Source organism: Canis aureus, chromosome 23 (genome assembly GCF_053574225.1).
Source record: "Canis aureus isolate CA01 chromosome 23, VMU_Caureus_v.1.0, whole genome shotgun sequence".
Taxonomy (NCBI): Eukaryota; Metazoa; Chordata; class Mammalia; order Carnivora; family Canidae; genus Canis; species Canis aureus.
In genome coordinates this window covers 519,765-527,284 of record NC_135633.1, presented here as the reverse complement: position 1 = coordinate 527,284, position 7,520 = coordinate 519,765, and positions in this window count along the sequence as shown.

Here is a 7,520-nt window from a genome sequence, read left to right as displayed (position 1 = left end):
TGGTCTTGATTCGCCGTTTCCCTGATGACGAGTGACGTCGAGAGGGTCTGCAGGCCATCCACAGGTCTTCTTTGGAAAATGTCTATTTACGTCCTCTCCCATTTTTTAAGTTGAATTGTCTGCTTTTTTTTTTTTTTTTTTTTTTTGCTGTTGAGTTATGGAAGTTCTTTATATATTTCGGATATCAGACATTTTTGGCTATGTCATTTGCAAATATCTTCTCCCATTCAGGACGTTACCTTTTTGTTTCGTTGACAGTTTCCTTTGCTGCACAGAAGGTTTTCCTTTTGTCGTCGTCCCAATAGCTTATCTTTGCTTTTGTTTCCCTTGTCTGAGGAGGCAAATGTCTAGGAAATGTTTCTATGGCCAAAGTCAGAGACATTACTGCCTGTGCTCTCTTCTAGGGTTTTTATGCTTTCGGGTCTCCCATTTAGGTCTATAATCCACTTTGAGTGCCCTTCTGTGTGCGGGGTTAGAGGGTGGTCGGGTTTCATTCCCATTCACATGCAGCTGTCCATTTTCCCAGAACCATTCATCGAAGAGACGTCTTTCCCCCGTTGTACTTTCAGGTAAGTGTAGGCCCATATCCCGGGCTCTCTGTTCCGCTCTGTTGACCTGCGTGTCTACATACTGTTTTGATTACGACAGCTTTGTAACAGAGCTTGAAATCTGGAATTACAGCTTTGTTTTCCCTTCTCAAGATTGCTTTGACTGTCCAGAGTTTTCTCCGGTTCCACGTAAGTTTTAGTATTATTTGTTCTCGTTCTGTGAAAAAATGCCGTTGGAGTTCTGACAGGGATTGCGATGACTCTGTAGGTCGCTTTAAGTAATGCACCCACTTTACCGACCTTAATTCTTCTAACCCACGAGGACGGAATATCCTTCATTTGTTTACATCATCTCCAACTTCTCTCTCTAAGGTTTCGTAGCTTTCAGAGTGCAAGTCTTTCACCTCTTTGGTTAAGTTTATTCCTAGGTATTTTATTCATTTTGATGCAATTGTAAGTGGAATTGTTTCCTCGATTTTTCTTTCTGATGCTTCATTATTAGTGTTTAGAAATGCTCCTGATTTCTGTGTATTAGTTTTGTAACCTGCAACTTTACCGAATTCATTTATTATTTCTAGCTTTCTGTTGGAGTCTTTAAGATGTTCTATGTATACTATGTCATCTGCAAATAGTCAAAGTTTAATTCTTCGTTACCAGTATTGTTGCCTCTTATTTCTTTTTCCTGTCTGACCCCGTGGCTAGGACTTCCAGTACGATGTTGAATAGAAGGGGTCAGTGTGGACACCCTTGTCCTGTGTCTGATCTTAGAGGAAAAGTTTTCAGGTTTTTTTTTTTTTTTACTACTGAGTATGATGTTAGCTGTGGGCTCTTCATATATTGCCTTTGTTATGTTGAGGTGTGTTCCCTCTAAACCCACTTTGTTGAGGGCTTTTATCATGATTGGATGTTGTACTTTGTCAAATGCTTTTTCTGCATCTATTGAGGTGATTATACGATTTTCATCCTTCATATTGTTGATGTTGTGTATTGCATCGATTGATCTGCAAATATCGAGCCATCCTTGTGTCCTGAGAATAAATCCTACTTGAATGTGGTGAATGCTCTTTTTTATGTATTGTGTGTTATTTGCTATTATTTTGTTGGGGATTTCTGCACCTATGTTCATCAAGGATATTGGCCTGTAGATTTTTTTAATCTTTTTTTTAATTTTATTTTTTTATTTATTCATGATAGACATAGAGAGAGAGAGGCAGAAACACAGGCAGAGGGAGAAGCAGGCTCCATGCACTGGGAGCCTGATGCGGGATTCGACTCCAGAACCGCGCCCTGGGCCAAAGGCAGGTGCCAAACCGCTGAGCCACCCAGGGATCCCCTGGCCTGTAGATTTTTTTGTGGTGAGTTTGGCTATGGTTTCAGGCCTCATAGAATGTGTCTGGAAGCTTTCTTCTCTTTTCTATTTTTTGGAACAGTTTGAAGAAAATAGGTATTAAATCTTTTTTTTTCTTTTTAAAGATTTATTTACTTATTCAGGACAGACAGAGAGAGAGAGGGAGAGGCAGAGACGCAGGCAGAGGGAGAAGCAGGCTCCATGCAGGGAGCCCGACGTGGGACTCAATCCTGGGTCTCCAGGATCACGTCCTGGACTGAAGGTGGCGCTAAACCACTGAGCCATCCGGGCTGCCCCGGTATTAAATCTAAATGTTTAGCAGAATTCACCTGTGAATCTATCTGGTCCTAAACTTTTATTTTTTGGTAGTTTTTTGATGACCAACTTAATTTGTGTTGGTTCTAATCAGTCTGTCCAATCTTCTATTTCTTCTTGATTCAGTTTTGGAAGATTGTATGTTTGTAGGCATTTAGCCATTTCTCCTGGAATATATATAAGAATATATAAATTCTTATAATCCTTTGCATTTCCATGGTGTCATTTGTTGCTTCTCCCTTATTTCTGATTTTATTTACGTCCTTTCCCTTTTTTTTTTTTGATGAGTCTGACGAAAAGTTTATCAACTTTATCTTTTCAAACAACCATCTCTTGGTTTAATTGATATAGATACATATATTAATATCTATGTGGGCTCTATGTCATTTATTTATGCTCTGATCTTATTTCCTTCATTCTACTCAACTTAGGCTTTCTCTTTTTCTAACTCCTTTAGGTATAAGGTTAGATTGCTTATTTGAGCTTTTCCTTGAGATAGGCCTGTATTGCTATGCATTTCTCTTTCAGTTGCTTTTGCTGAATCTCAAAGATTTTGGACCATTGTGTGTGTGTGTGTGTGTGTTTTAAAGTATTTATTTATTTATTTATTTATTTATTTATTTATTTATTTATTTTTTATTTGACAGGGAGAGAGAGCGCATAGGTAGGGGGAGAAGAGCAGATGGAGAGAAGTAGGCTCCCCACTCAGTGGGTAGCCCGATGAAGGTCTTGATCCCAGGACCCCAGGATCATGACCTGAGCTGAAGGCAGACACTTAACCAACTGATCCACTGGGCACCCCTGGACACTGGGTTTTTGTTTGCACTTGTCTCCATGTATTATTTTTCTTCCGTGATTGCTTCATTGACCCATTGGTTGCTTAGTAACATGTTGTTTAGCCTCCATGTGTTTGTGTTTTCTTCCAGTTTTTTTCTTGTCATTTATTTCTATTTTCATAATGCTGTCATCAGAAAAGATGCATGGTACGATTTCAATCTTCCTAAATTTATTGAGGCTTTTTTGGTGGCCTTCTTTCTTCTTTTATTGTCTTTGTGACTGATAAACTTCCGTAGAGTGAATTCTGTGAGTAATCTTAAAGCCAGGCTCTGGCAGGGCTGAGGGGTCCCAATGGTCTGGGATGCTCTTTGGGCCTTGAAACTTGATGCTACAGGCTTGCTTCACCTTCCCCTCTGTGTAGACACGTATTGGGGTCTCCAGCAAACTTTCTGACTGTGCCATAGACCACGTTTTTCTGAAAAAGACTTTGAAGTCTAACTTGTATTTGTGCTTTCCAGCCCGGAACTGCAGAATGGCTGCCTGGGCAGCAGAGCCTGGTGCACAGTACACCCGTAGGCCTTCTCCAGTCGCTGCTGATGGTGGTCATGGGGTCTCCACATCTCTCATTTCCATCTGAGACTTGCTCATGTGGCTCTCTGCAGAGGCTCTGTCCTCTGAAACCAAGGAGGAGAAAACAGCCTGGCCCTCTAGGTTCACGGGGAAAGTGACAGCCCTGGTGATCTCTGAGTCACCTTCTGAGTCATTCTTCCTCTTCCTTGAAGAATAGCCGTGTTCACACCCAAACAGTTCTGTGCCTTGGTCCTGCAGAATCCAAGAAGTCTGACAGTCTTCAACCATTCCATCCACTTTCACTGCCAGTTTACTTCAACCTGGCAGTGTCTTTGACGATATAATCCCATCTCTATTCCTGGTTTCTGTGAAGACGGCTGATAAAACCCATGAGTTGTATCCACGACCTCGTTGCCAAATGCTTGTGCAGCCACACTCTCAGTGTTCTCTTAAGAATAAGCTTTCTCATTTTTGGCAATATGAATAGGCTGAGAATTTTCCAGTTCCTTTTTCCTTCTTAGTTCTTTCTTCAGTTCCTCTCTCTCCTCCAGCATTTTACCATAAGCAGTAAGGAGAACCCACACGTCACCTTCAATACTTTGCTTATAAATCTCTCCTGCTAAACATCCAGTTACATCGTTTGCAGGCTCTTCCTTTCACAAAACACTACAACACAACTCAGCCAAGGTCTTTGCCATATTATAACAAGAATCGCCTTTCCTTCAGTTTCCAGCAAACTGTTCCTCATTCCATCTGAGTCTTTACCAGAATGACCCTTATGTCCATATTTTCTACTAACACTCTGTTCTTGATTATTTACATATTCTCTGATGAAATGGAAGCTCTCTCTCCAGTACTCTTTTCCTTCTGAGCTCTCACCAGAATCACCTTTAGCATCTATAATTTTACCAAAAGTCACTGCATGGCAACTTGGCTTTTTCTAGCATGTACCTCAAAACCCCTTCAGCCTCTATATGTCACCTAGTTCCAAAGTCATTTCCACATTTTGTTATTTATTGAAGCAGAACCTCACTTCTCGGTTCCAAATTCTGCCTTAGTCACTCAGGCTGCCATAGCACAAAACCACAGGGTGGGTAGCTCGACCAACGAAGTTTATTTCCTCCCAGTTCTGAAAGCTAGAAGTCCCAGATCAAAGTAGTAGCCAATTCAGTTCCTAACAAGGACTCATGTTCTTGCTGTATACTCACATGGTAGGGAGAGAGAGAGAGAAAAAAAAGAGAGAAAGAATGTGAGCTCTCACATCTCTTCTTATAAGGCGACTAATTCTATTGATCACGGCCTCATCCTGTGCCCTAACTTAATCATCCATTTCCAAAAACAGTCACATTGAGGGTTGGGACTTCAACATATGAATTTGTGCAGTGGGGGGGGGGGGTTCACAAACATTCAGTCCAAAACAAAAATGATTATATCACCAGCCAATTTAACATTATTTCGCCTCATGTTTTGAAGACTAGCAGCCTCGACTACTGGAATGGCTAAATATGAAGATTACGTGGTTCTGAATTTCTTTCAGTGAATCATAGGCCATATCAGAACCCTTTAAGTTGATAAAACCTGCTGTGGTAGGCAAAACGTTCATGCCTTAAACAACGGAATCTGTGAATATATTACCTTACCCAGCAAAAAGGGACTTTATGGTTGTGATTAAGAACTCTGAGGTGGGGTGATTATCCTAGATTACCCGTGACCTCAATGTCACGACAAGGATTCTCAAAAATGTAACAGGGAGCCAGAAGAAGAGCGTCATGACGAAACGTGACCACAGAAGATAAGAATGATGCAATGTGAGAACTTGACTTGCCATCGCTGGCTTTGGAGATAGAAGAAGGAGGCCATGAACTAAGCAATGTGGGTGGCCTCAAGAAGTTGGAAAAGGCCAAGAAATAGATTATCCTCTAAAGCTTCAAGAACGGCACACAGCCCAGCTTGCACCTTGAGGTTAGCCCAGTGAGACCTGTGTTTGGCTTGTAATCTACATGACTGTAAAATAATAAATTTGCGTTATCTTAAGCCTCCAAGTTTGTGATTATTTGTTATGGCAGCAATAGAAAACCAATATAGCTGTCGACAGCTCTCATCGACCTTCCAGACACACAGATCTATCTCTTCCAGTCAAGATACAGCCCATGGAATGTGCCAGCAGCTGCGCCCTGGCTAGACTGGCTAGACTCAAAAAGGATACATGGACCTGAATCAGGACCGTTTATGGGATTTCTACCCAACTCCATTAATAGCTTATAAAGCAAACAGGCTGGTGGAGGTGAAGACTAAAGTCAGGGTGCTTTCAGTAGAGAATTTAACGTCTGTTTCTGATGCTAGGTCCTCTAGACTCCTTGAGGATAGAACTATTTCTTGTTTGAATTCTGTCTTCAGAGCCTAAAACTTCAGGGCTTGACATATGGTAGGCCCTCAAGAATTATTTGTTGAATATTAAACTATCACAGACTCTGATCGAAATTTGAAAGGATAAGCTTTAAGATACTTTATGATTTTTTTCACTCTCAATTTTATTGTAAGTAACCCTATCACATTTGTCAGGGATTTCGTTGTTTTTTTGTTTTGTTTTGTTTTTGTTTTCAGTTGATAGAAACCCAAGCCATGAACTATCAAAACTCAACCAAGATGGAATATGTTATCATGAATGGTTCCAGAACCATCCAAAAAATTGAACTTGTAATTTAAAAGCTCCCGAGAAAACAAGTCTCCAGGCCCAAATGATTTTACTGGAGAGTTCTAGGAAACATTTAAAGGATTAACATAAATTTTGCACAATCTATTCAAGAAAATAGAAGAAGGGAGAACATTTACAAATCCATTTTTAAAAACTTAATTAAAAGTGAATCATGGGAGCACCTGGGTGGCTCAGGGGTTGAGCGTCTGCCTTCAGCTCAGGCCATGACCCCCGGGGTCCTGGGATCGAGTCCCGCATCGGGCTCCCCGCAGGGAGCTGCGTCTCCCTCTGCCTGTGTCTCTGCCCCTCTCTGTGTCTCTCATGAATACATAAATAAAATCTTTTTTAAAAAGTGAATCATGGGATTAAATATGAATACTGAGAGTATGAATGTCAAAAAAATAGTCAAGCAATCCGGCCTTCAGGTGGTCAGTTAGGACAACGAAACGCACTGAAAGTGACGGTCCCTCTTGTCTTTCCCTAGTGTGACAGTGTAAGCAGGGCTGCGGTCACCCTGGTGTCCCCGTCCCCCCGGAGACGCCCGGGTCACGAGGTGGGAGCAGTGTGCCCTGCGCAGACAAGGGAACTGTCCCCCGTCAGGAGCCCTGAACAAAGGGGAGGCCTCAGCTGCAGGGAGGATGGGGCAAGAGGCTACAAGTGGAGACAAAGTGGACAAAAGGAATTCAGCCGAGGACCTCAATAAGGTGTCAGCGGAGGCGACTGGGAAGTGTCAGCACCAAGATCCTGCACAAAGACGCCTGGAGCTGCAGATGGGGGCCAGGCGGCGGACAGGTGGGGGTGCACCTGCTGGGGGGGGGGGGCAGGTCCTCTGAGGGCCCTAGCGGGAAGGAGCCGGGAGGGAGCCCCGAGGCCCGCCGGCCGCGCCCCTGTAAGTGCCCACGGCCTGGCCTCAAAGACCACGCGCGGGACGGTTGGGTCCTCAAGACAGGCAGGGTTCCCCAGAGGGCACCAGGGGCTTAATCCACAGAAGAAGGGAAGCGAAGAGACGAACTAGATGTCCTTGAAATAAAAAATTCTGTTCTACGAAACACCCTGTTGTGAGAATGACGAGATGAACTGTAGGTCGAGGGGGGACATCGGCGAGTTGCACGTCTGGTAGAGAGCTCGGATCTAGAACCTGCAAAGGACTCTCAGGACGCACCGGTGAGAGGCAAGGGCATCGGGCACGAGCCAGGCCGGACCTCCGCAGCGCAGGCCCCGAGGTGGCAAGTCAACACTTGCAAGGGTCTTTGCTATCATGAGGAGC